The sequence below is a fragment of the Tamandua tetradactyla genome, chromosome 25, assembly GCF_023851605.1.
Source record: "Tamandua tetradactyla isolate mTamTet1 chromosome 25, mTamTet1.pri, whole genome shotgun sequence".
Classification (NCBI taxonomy): Eukaryota; Metazoa; Chordata; class Mammalia; order Pilosa; family Myrmecophagidae; genus Tamandua; species Tamandua tetradactyla.
This window is the reverse complement of record NC_135351.1, coordinates 25,164,701-25,175,774: the sequence shown is the minus strand read 5'-3', so window position 1 is coordinate 25,175,774 and position 11,074 is coordinate 25,164,701. Positions and strand designations below refer to the sequence as shown.

Here is an 11,074-nt window from a genome sequence, read left to right as displayed (position 1 = left end):
CGCAAATCATAAAAAAAAAAAAAAAAAAAAAAGCAAGAGTTAAAATCAAATTAAAAAAAAAAGAGGAATACATAGATCAGAGTACTTCGTGCGACTTTTATTTCTGACGTTTCTCGGTTTATTGGCCTCCCCGCCCCCTCCCAAATCTGTTCTGCCCCTGAACGCTACTGTCCATGAGTACCGAGTCACAAAGGCTCTGGCTCCAAAGTGCTGCAAACCCAGCATCACATGAGAAACCACATGACGAGCTGGAGTCGGCTCCTGATGTGGTCAACTATTTCGCAGAGGCAGGGGGGGAAGGAGGGAGACAAATCTCAAGTGAGACCTGCCCCCCCCCCCACACACACACACTCAGACACACACGCTGCCAGGAAGAAATTTCCTTAAAAGAACAAGAATGCATCTCAGAAGAAATGCTTGTGAATGCATAGATGTTTTACATCTACACCCTGACACCGACTAAAAGAGACCATGGATACTTGCAGACATTCTGAGGATGCTGTACCACAGACGCTAGCTGGATGGCAGCAATATTATTTCTAGTTTGTATTAGTCAAAGCTGATTCCACTTAAGTGGATTCCTGAAAAGCACACACCATGTCTTCATAGCATGATCGGGCTTGGAAAACCAATTCTATTATCTCCCCTTGCAATCTATATCTTGAACCTGCATTCTGAATAATTTATTTTTAGACTAATAAGATGCTTGCCAAGACTGCTCCCTTTCTTCTGGGGGAGGAGCAGTGGCAAGATTCACCCAAGGAGAAAAGCATGTCTCTTTATAGGGAGAAGGGAGGAGATGGTTTTTACGGTTTTTTTATTTTTGTTTTTTTAATGCAATTTCTTATTTAAAGGCATACAAACATATACCAGTAAAGTTCTCCCACAAGTAACCATTGAAAACAAGCAAAATGTTTCTGCTTCATTGAATTGACATGCCTCTTATTTGAGCTTGGCATCTCATGCTGGCTAATCGTGGTGATATTTTTCTAATGCTGCTCGCTGCTGCAGCCAGAGCCCTCAAGCCATAAGGTTGTTGCCACCTTTCAGCAGGGCAAGAACAAACAATTGCTTTCACCAGCACCTCTTTCAGGTGCTCTGAGGCCAGGTATGTTTTCCTACTTGCATTGAGGGATGTAGGAAAGAGACAGCCTCAGGGTTTATAGATTCCATCACCCATCCTGGAATTAAATAACTCACCTATTTGGGACAACCAGCCCGGGAAGTGAGAGGAATACCTTTCACAAAAATGGATCATTCCAGCTAACTGGAACCAGAGAATCATTAAACAGCTGGGGATAATTGCTTACAATTTGCCTTATTCAACTGTGTAGATATCATAGTAAGTGGCTACTAATTCATTCAAGATGTTCCTATCGGCTTCCTACCGGTGTGTGTGTGTAAAGGATTGTCCCAGACACAGGGATCCAGTGGTGAACATGACAGACAGGGTCTCTGCTGTCACAGAATTCAAGGTCTAGTGCCTGCATACTTCTTCAACTTTCAAAGACAACCCTTCTCCCAAGCAGGATATTCCAAAGTTATCCAAGGAAGAAAATGGGAAGTCACCTTTCAGTCGTTTCTTTGCATTATCCTCTACCTATGCCCAAGTCCTGAAGTTTTGTTCTTTATAAACTACCCTAGAATTTAGCATTTCCTCTCCAGCATCCATTTCTGGGTCCAAGCTCAGGCACTCATGCCTTTGCAATCAACCATCTTCTCTCTGGTTTCCTTCTTTCAATTCCAGTCCATCTGGCAGCTTGCAGCCAAACTGATCCTAGCAAGCCATCATTTCCATTTTGTCACTCCCCTTGTCCAAAACCTAGGATGGGTCCTTATTTCTTTACAATCAAGGCACTTAATTGTCTGATTGTATGTTGTCCATTTAACCAGACTGGGCTCTTCATTATCCTCTGAATATATCATCCACTGGTTTATATTTGTTAATAACTAGGCATCATAAAGCACTACAAAGGAAACAGACACACATAAGGCATTGTCCCCTCCCTCAGAGAATTATACTCTTTAGAGCTTGTCCTATTTTTCTATTGGCACAATTTATTATCTTCTGTTGTGAGCTATCTTTTCAAGCTTTATTTCCAAGTAATAAATAGGTCTTAATCTGCCTGCTAAATGAGTGTTGGATCATTAGTAGTACAAGAGGGCTGAGAAGGGAAAGATGATGTCTTCTTAAATGTCTGGAAAGGTTCCCAGGGCATCCCAGGATTTGCAGTGCTCTTTGAAATGTCTGGCCAGGTTTTGGGGGAATAAGGAGGAATATTAGGTAATAATAACACCAATACCAGCAGCCACGGCTAAAAAGGAATTCTTACTATGTGTCACGGTCTTTTCTAAGCATTTTATGAATATTAACTCATTTAATATTAATAATCCTATGAGGGAAGTATTTTTAATAAGCTCTTTTTGAAGATATAGAAATGGAGGCACAAAAGAAGTTGAATAACTTGCCCAAGGCTGAACAGCAAGTAAATATTAACACCCCACCCCCATCCTAGCCCATACTCTTAGTATCAAGTTATACTGCCCTGGGGTTGTGAAAACAGTGGGAAGGAAATCAGAGAGGTGAGAATACACAAATATGCCTGAAGGTGAGTGGAAGGAATCAGTTTGGTTCAAATAGGATATTCCTTTTTTGTAGAAGTGGAACTAGATTGAAGAGAGCCACATTATATAAGGTTAAGACATTTACCTTCCACATAGGCAATAGAACAGAACACCTAACTGTAGGATAATAAGCCCAGGAGCCGTGTCTAAGATGGTTGGAAGAAGTAGAGAGTTAAGCAGTAAAGAGGATTCTGCAATAACAGCCTGACTACAAAGGAATGGTGCCTGAACTCTGGTAGTGGCAAAAGAAAAATCGAGATGCATTCTGGGAGCTTTATGAAGAAAGAAATCAAATTACTATGGTATTCTTGGGAAATGGGAAAAATAACAATGGCAAAATTGGCTCCAAATTTTTAAGCCAGAATACACAAAGAAAGCAGTTCCTTGAGCTGAGGATTTGTGTAATTAATCTCTGTTTTCCCAATAGCTAGCGCCATGCTTGATAATAATTTTTAAATGACAAATGAATAAATGAACTTAATGCAGACAGTAATGGAAAAATCCCAAGATGATGTTACACATAAGGAAAATGATTCTATGGTGAATTTTGTATTTTATAAGACTTCCAAGTGGAAATGTCTATTATGAAATTATGTAGAAATAGAATTAATTTTCCCTCTCCACCTTTGGCACAGTGTTCTGATGATACCAGCTTTCTCCCAGCCCAGCATATACCTTAGATCACCATGCTTCAGCTCTGCTTGCTCCAGCCCTGCTCCAGCTGCCACAATCTTTGCTTCCCACCTGCAGGCTCACCTGATCCAGGTATAAGCCCTAATCAGAACACTGCACTTACCAAGGCTATAAAATAAGTGTGCTAATGTACTTCATTCATATATGTATATGGCAATATATACATAAAGCAAAGGGAGAAGCCACAGAAGTTTATCAGCCCTCTCACACAATCTTAGCTAACCAGAATCCTAAATTAACGAACGTACCTCATTTCTTGGGCAGTTAATGAAGGTTAATATGACATAGTGCCTCTGGCTCTGGAAGGAAAGAAGGGGTGTTATTACCTCATATTATAGCTGGAAAAAAAAAAGTGTTAATAATCTTTCTCATCAGCAGTAAAGAATTGAGCTTTTAATACTCAGATATATTTTAGTAAAAGGCTAGTATATCATCTGTAAGTGGAGTTCAAGAGCAATGTTAGATAACTAGGGCATTTCAAGAGCCTGCTTACACTAGAGACACAAAAGTACAACCAAAGTAAAATTTATTCTTGCATTCTTGAAGGAAAGGGAACAAACATGAATTTATGATGTTCCTCATTTTTATTTATAACACTTCAGATCAATGCTAATAGTTAATCTTTAAACATTAAGAAGAAACTTGGATCTTGCAAATAAGTGATTTTGAGTAAAGTGGCAAATGTGTGAGCAAGGTCATTGTTTAATTCAATGAAGCTCACACCCGTGCTTTATGCGGACCTGCTATTGTAAGCTTTATGGGAAGGAGAGAAATAAATGAGACACTGTCCAGGATCTTAAAGAGCTTACAATACATTTACTCTGGAAAATACTTGCTTTCCTTTGACATAGGGAAGCTATTGCTATTGATGATGTAAAAAATAAAAAAAAAAAGAAATTAGTAAACAATGGCTAAACCCCCCAGAAAGGAAGCCAAACCACCTAAGCCACTTTGAAGTCTTACCATAAAAGAAAGTGCTTGGATAATATGAATATTCAACGCATGTCATTCTTAAGCCACTAAGTGGGTAAGAATGCCATGCTTTGTCTTTGCAGTCCTGGGAAATATTAATGATGTGATGATATTGCAGAGAAAGGAAGGGTCTATAGAATTTTTTAGTGGGTTGCTTGAGGACTGAAAATTACATGCCTTGTCTTCTATCCTCCCCAAAATGGATACTGAATTAGGATTAGTTCTTCACAAAGAAGTCTGACAAAGTGACTAATTGCTGGCTGCTGGGAGACCACTAATTTCCCTTACCCCCTATTATTACCCTGGTCCATTTTACAGGGGCCAAATGGCAATTTTAAGGTGGAAGGACTGTGTTTGTTCACCTGTGAGTGGTTTGACCTTAGACTTTGCAGAGCACTGTCAGGAAGTCAGTTTTTCCATGCTCTTTACAGTAAACAAAGACAGTGTGGCTGGGTTCCAAATGTTACAGAAGGTCAGGGACCAAACTGCCTCAAAGACAAAGACTGCTTCCAGAAATTGAAACACAAAATAGATGTGAGCGCCATCAACATTCCAGACTGTGCTCTCACTCTTAGTGTTTGGTTCAAACAATGTGACACATACCCAGCATTGATGCATAATAGAAACAGAATCACAAAACCCCAGGTGCTGGAAAGCACCTTAAAGGTCATTTGATCCAACTGCAAATCTAAATTGTGAATGCTGCCCTTTAAAATATCTCCTCCATGTAATCATCCAGGCTTGGAGGGAACACCTCCAGTGACTGAAAAAGCCTTGCCCTGTAAGAGAATCAGACCATTCTATTTTTTTGAAAGCAATAGCCTGATTACTTGAAAGCTCTGAGCCAAAGGTCCAATTCCACAGATAGCTTCTGATGACTGGCCCTCCTTTTGAAGCTTGGGGAGAAGTCTAGCATGCCTACCACATGATGTCTTTAAAATGTTAGAGGGCAACTACCATCATCCACTCAGATTTTTCTTCTCTATACTCAATATTTGCAGTTTCTTAAGCCATCATTCTGTGATTTCACGACTATTCTACATCTAATTTCCCAGCCCATCAATACCTTCCAGTTTATACATAGCTCTTTCAACAATGTGTCACACAAAATAGAACACAAAGTCCAAAGGTGTCCACATAGAGTAAAATGGTTCTATCGCTTCCTTAATTCTAATTGTGAAGCATAATCTGAGTTTGCTTTGCTGTCACATCATATTGGGGACTCTTATTGGACTCACCCATGCTTACATTCATGCACGTTCCACCTAAATCATATCGCTATTGTAGAATTTGTGCATTTATTTGACTGCCTTTGTTCTGTTCTGTTTTTGGTTACCAAATATAATCAGACTCTATGATATTAAAGGAAAGAAGAAGAAAGGAAAAGTAGTAAACTCTCCTGGAAAGAAACATGAATGTATCTGCATATATGTATATCTCTTCCATGGGAATATATAATATCCATGAGGACACGAGTTCTTAAAAAAAGCAATGAGTAGACCTTCTGTTTGTTTTTCCTATAGCACAAGAGCATCGCATACCATAACATAACTTTGGTCACCTAACATGGCTTAAAATAGAAGATACTGACCGGGAAGTCAAAAGCTTGGGATCCTGCTAACCATTTTGCCATGAACTATCTGTTTATTTGCTATATGAGCCTAGGTGAGCCTTCATTTCCTCAGCTGCAAAGTGAGAACCTTATTGATATGCACCCTGAGCCCCACAACATTCTAACAGCTTATGATATTGTGGACTTTTAATTAAATCTATCAAGTCTGCTCTTTAATACAATTTAATACAATGAATATAAATAAAACATTCATCCTTGGCTAAGTTTCCTACAGACTTGCATTGAAATTAGATATGTTCTACACTAAATTGTGCCCCAAAACAAATGAATGGCGTGTACACTAATCTGAAAGTTTGTAAATCCACTGTCTTTTTTCCTCTTTTAATTTTTAAAATGCCAATTAGGTAAACGAGGCAAGTCCAACAGGGGTCCTGCAATCTTTACCCTCTGATAAAATAACAGGCTTGAATAGGTGAACCAATTACTGAGATTCTTGGGGTAAGGAACAAAATAAATGTCATAATGTGTTATCATCGCTTTCCTATAATCCAAATGTCTTTTTAAAATGTCTTTAATTAACTACACCGAGCGAACCTTTAGGTTGAAAAGATCTAGTTTCTTTCACATTTTTAAACTAGAGCCATGACAACAGAGCTGCTTGATGTCAATCAGCAGTTCTCACAATGGGAATACTATTCGCATTCTTAGCCAGGGTGGGGTAGGAAGGGGAGAGGCAGCGGGAATGATGGCGGATGGTCATAACAGCAGCACACCAGCTCATCTTGAGATCTTGCATTATAGTAAAATTAACTCTACGATGAAATTCTAAGGTACATCAAATCTTCCTAACATTAACCTGACAGAGTACAATAGTCGATCTTTTCGCTAAGTATGTTATTAGACCATGCAATTTTTCTCTTAGATCAAAAGAACTAAAATAAAATTGGAAAGCTGAGCTTAATTTTCTCAAAATCTGGGCCCAATTTGGGGCCAGCCTGTCTTTGTGTACTTCCCTTCACAGTTCTAGCCTCAGCACCATCCTCGGTGAAACAAGGAAGTCTCTGAATAATGCAGATTCTAATACTCCCTGCTTATATGTCAGAAAGGTGGCATAATTTTTGGCTTAAAATATATTTCACTTTCAACATGTAAATTATCCTAGCTGCCATACTGCCTCCCGCGATGGTTAATTTTATGTGTCAACTTGGATAGGTTATGGTGTCCAGTTGTTTGAGAAAACATTGGCCTAGATGGTGCTGTGAAGATGTTTTGTAGATGGGGTTAGCATCTGCAATCGGTTGACTTGATGTAAATGACGTTACCCTCAATAATGTGGTGTGCAACCAGTTGAAGGCCTTTAGAGCAAAGAACAGGTTTCCAGAGGAAAAAAACACTGCTTTAATGCTTTGTCTCTGAGTTTTTAGCCTGTTGGTCTCCACTGTGGATTTTGAACTCAAGAATGCAATCTCACTCTTACTGGAATTTCCAGCCTACCAGCCTTCCCTACAGATTTTGAACTTGCAGCCCTCACAATCAAATGGACCAATTCCTTAAATTTCTTTATATAATATATATAATCTTCTTTATACATATATATGTGTATGTATACACACATACATATATACACATATCTTATTGTGTCTGTTTTTCTGGAGGACCCTGACAGATATACTCTCTAATTTCTCTCAGCTTAATACCCTGATTTCAGAGCTCTTGGTGCAAAAATATTGTCTCGGCCTCAAATCTCCAGGTGGAAGACAGACAGAAGTTTCTCAACTAGGATCTTGGGTTTTAGGCGCAAGAGTCTTGCAGCACTCTAAAGAGCCTGAGCAGAAAGCCACAACAATGCAAAACACATGTTGGTCCAGATGTAGGCTGCGACGGGGAGAAGGACTCATGCTTTTTGTTAGTTGTGAAACATAGCTAGGTAGGTAGCAAACTGCTACATAATTAAGCACATGGCATTTGATATGAACAAAAGCAGTAAACATTAGCTTACTGCCACCAAAATAATAGGGACTCTAAAAAGCAATTATTACAAATGACCACAACTACATTCAGTAAGACTGATTTTCAGAGGGAACTTTAAGATCATTAAAATAGCCATACTAAGGATGCCAAAGGCATGTAGAGATATGGCTGCTAAAGCAATGAAGCTTTCTCTTGTGGTTGAAGGCCTAAAGGACAACAAACTGAGGTGAAAGGCATGAGTCTATGACTTTCAGTTAGATTGAGTGGCTTATATGAATCTAGACAGCTGCCTTTGGTTACCTTTTCTTTAGGCCCCCCAAAATCAGTGCTATAGTGTTACACTGTCTAGAGGAATATAAGGCAGTGAAAGGAAAGAAAAGAGTTCCAGATTTAGAAAACCAAGAGTGTTTATCTTTTTTCCCCTCCATTTTGCCTCAGTGTCATGGCTTATATAGAATTCATTCCATAATGAAAAAAACTTAACTAAGCATTTGTTTATTTTTTTTAATTTTGAGCACTACAGAAATACTGTGTGATTTTTTTAAAAGTGGAGCATGGACTTTTTCTTCATGAAGTAATTCATCTTACCTTATACATTGGTTCTTGACACCCCCAAATAGACAAATACACATGCACACACATTTTATGTGTATATAAATATATTCTGTCTATCTGAAATATATTATGATATTCTAGTTATAGAATCCACATAATTACAATAGTACATGAAATTATGCAAAAATACAGGAGAGATTATCAGCAGATTATTCACCTATTTAATAGAGTTCTTTTGACTATTTTGAAAATGAACACTACATTCAAAAGACTTGCTATTACAAAGAATATTCAAAGGAATATTTTCAGAATCTAAGGGACATTTAGAAATCATTATTACCAAAACATTGATATATCAAAATAAGTACAGCATTTCTTAGTGGGACTACTTTGAACGTACAGACTTTTATTTGTATGGGTATATTAAAAATAATAAGATATTATTACTCTAAAGTTACTAAGGCATAACAACCCATACTTATCAGTAAATAGATTATGTGATATAGTAAATGTTGCAAATCCTTATGGAAAAATAGATCTAATATTAAGTATTTGATTATTACTTACTGCATTCTAGGTACTGCTCGGAACATCCCACATTCAATGCTCCAAAGGAACCTACGCATTAGCATTACTGCGGAAGGTTGAATTCAGTACCCCGGTTAGGAGGAATGGTTAATCTTAACCCATTACCTGTGGGTGTGAAGCTATTATAAATAATATATATATATAACACCTCACAAAGATGTTCATTGTAGTGAAGGTGTGGCCAAGTGAATAAGAACAGGTGTTAATCTGGATTACTGGAGCTTTTACAAATAGAAAAATCTGAAACCAGAAGGGAAGGGCCACACAGAAAGAAGCCAGAAGTCAACAGAACCCAGAAGAGCAGAAAGAGGATGTTGCGGTATGGCAGGGGCAGAGATCCGAGCCAAGGGACCACAAAGTTTGTTGGCAGCAGTGCCAGAATGCTACAGTTTTAGGGACAAAGAAAACCTTATTTTAGCTTCAAAACTGTGAGACAATAGATTTCTGTTGTTAAGTCTAAACTGGTTTATGGTATTTGTGATAGCTGCCTGGGAAACTGAGATAATTATTGTCATCCTCACTTTATATATGAGGAAACTGAGGTACAGAGAAGTAACTTGACCAATGTGACAAGGCTAGCAGGTGGGAGAGCCAGGCAGCAAATGCAGCCATCTGGGCTCCAGAGTTCTTGCTCCAGGATCCATTACTCAGTCTTGCATCTCTTCCTTCCTCTCCCCTTCTCCCACTCAGCCCAAAGCGACCCAAACCAAATTAAAGGCAGATCCCACTCTTAGGTCTGCTCATGCCTCTTCAGGTTATTATAGAAACAAAAGGCTGTGAAATGAAAACAAGAAGATAGAACCTTTCTAAAGACATGTTTACACGAGTGAGAACTACTCAAATAACATTCTATAGAGTTTTAAAGTATATTAAAGCAGGGCACAAAAGTCGGCAAATTTGCTCACATCACTGAGTCTGTAACGAGAAAAATGTGAATGTATAAACCAACACATGTAGTTGACGCATGGTCAGGAGCAGTACAAGTCAGCAAGGAGGGGCTAGATAAGGCTTACAGCAAAATGGGAAGGCTAGGCAGAGAAACCCCATCAAAATAACCATGCTTACTTATGACAGTGAGTAAATATTAAACATGCTAAGCTTGCATATGACACTGAATCAGACTTTTCAGAAGAGCTTTACATACATTTTACCTAATTTTTACAACAGCTCTGCAAGACAACTAATATTATTCACATTTTAAAGATGAGGAAACTGAAATCCACAGAGATCAAGTAACTTCTTCATGAATGAAATCTAACAAAACATGGAGGCAAGATTCACACCTAATTCCATTTGGCTCTAAAGCTAGTGATGTTTATGTTAGAGTCACAACACTATATAGGACAAGTTCAAAGCATCCTCTAAAACAAGAAAGATCAGTACAGGGCTCTGGGCAGACAAAGAGAGGATTTGGGTTATTAGGAATGGCGCCATTGAGCAGAATTGGGATTGTGTGATCACAGGTAGGAGGCTGCTTTGCTCTTTGGTTATGGACATCAGCCCCAGACCCTCTGAAAGTAAATTCCATCTCTAATCAGAATTGGAGTTGCTGGAATCACCACAGAGTCAAACAAAATGAGCTGCTGCAAAGTCTTTTGGAAAGTAATCAGAGTATAAATAAGCACATAACCAGCCAGTAAGAGCCCTGATAGAGCTCAAGCCAGAACACAGGGGAACCTGGAGGATGTAAGAGAAAATATCAGGATGTAACTGGGAAGCAAAATAGGCTGAGGCAGACTACATGGGAGAGCCATGTCTCATGGAATAAGCAAGATGAGCCCCAGGGGAAAAAAAAAAAAAAGATGGTGAATTCTGGATAATAAGAAATGTTGATGAGATGGAAGAACCACCTGTTTTATGTAAAGCTCCAAATAACCAGATCACAGTGGACAGCCCCTCGCATACACCATCATAATACAGAGGATTATTGAGAATAACTCAATTCACAGGGAGCTTAAGGCAGTCAGTACTAGAGAGCCTGTCAGGGAAAACAGAACAATGATTACAGAAAAGGATCATATCCTCAGAAAACCAAAAATGAATCAAGCTAAGTTTGTAAAGCCGATCTTACAGACACACTGTCTGGAGCCATGCTCT

The 11,074-nt window shown here is 38.7% G+C and overlaps 2 long non-coding RNA genes across 7 annotated transcripts in view; one reads left to right on the top strand and one right to left on the bottom strand.

The window, feature by feature from the left end:
• The window catches only part of LOC143669098 (uncharacterized), a 526,175-nt gene that overhangs the window by 86,154 nt on the left and 428,947 nt on the right, over positions 1 to 11,074 (bottom strand). For 5 of the 6 annotated variants that reach the window (XR_013168699.1, XR_013168702.1, XR_013168701.1 and 2 more), the window contains exon 10: positions 3,567 to 3,617. This is a non-coding gene — a long non-coding RNA (uncharacterized LOC143669098). Of the gene's footprint in view, positions 1 to 50; positions 1,968 to 3,566; positions 3,618 to 11,074 lie in introns of those variants that run through there. The other variant, XR_013168704.1, reaches the window with a different exon arrangement.
• Positions 3,201 to 9,430, top strand: LOC143669100 (uncharacterized). The gene is made up of 3 exons (XR_013168708.1): positions 3,201 to 3,390; positions 5,814 to 5,955; positions 8,967 to 9,430. It is a non-coding gene; the product is annotated as an uncharacterized LOC143669100 (long non-coding RNA).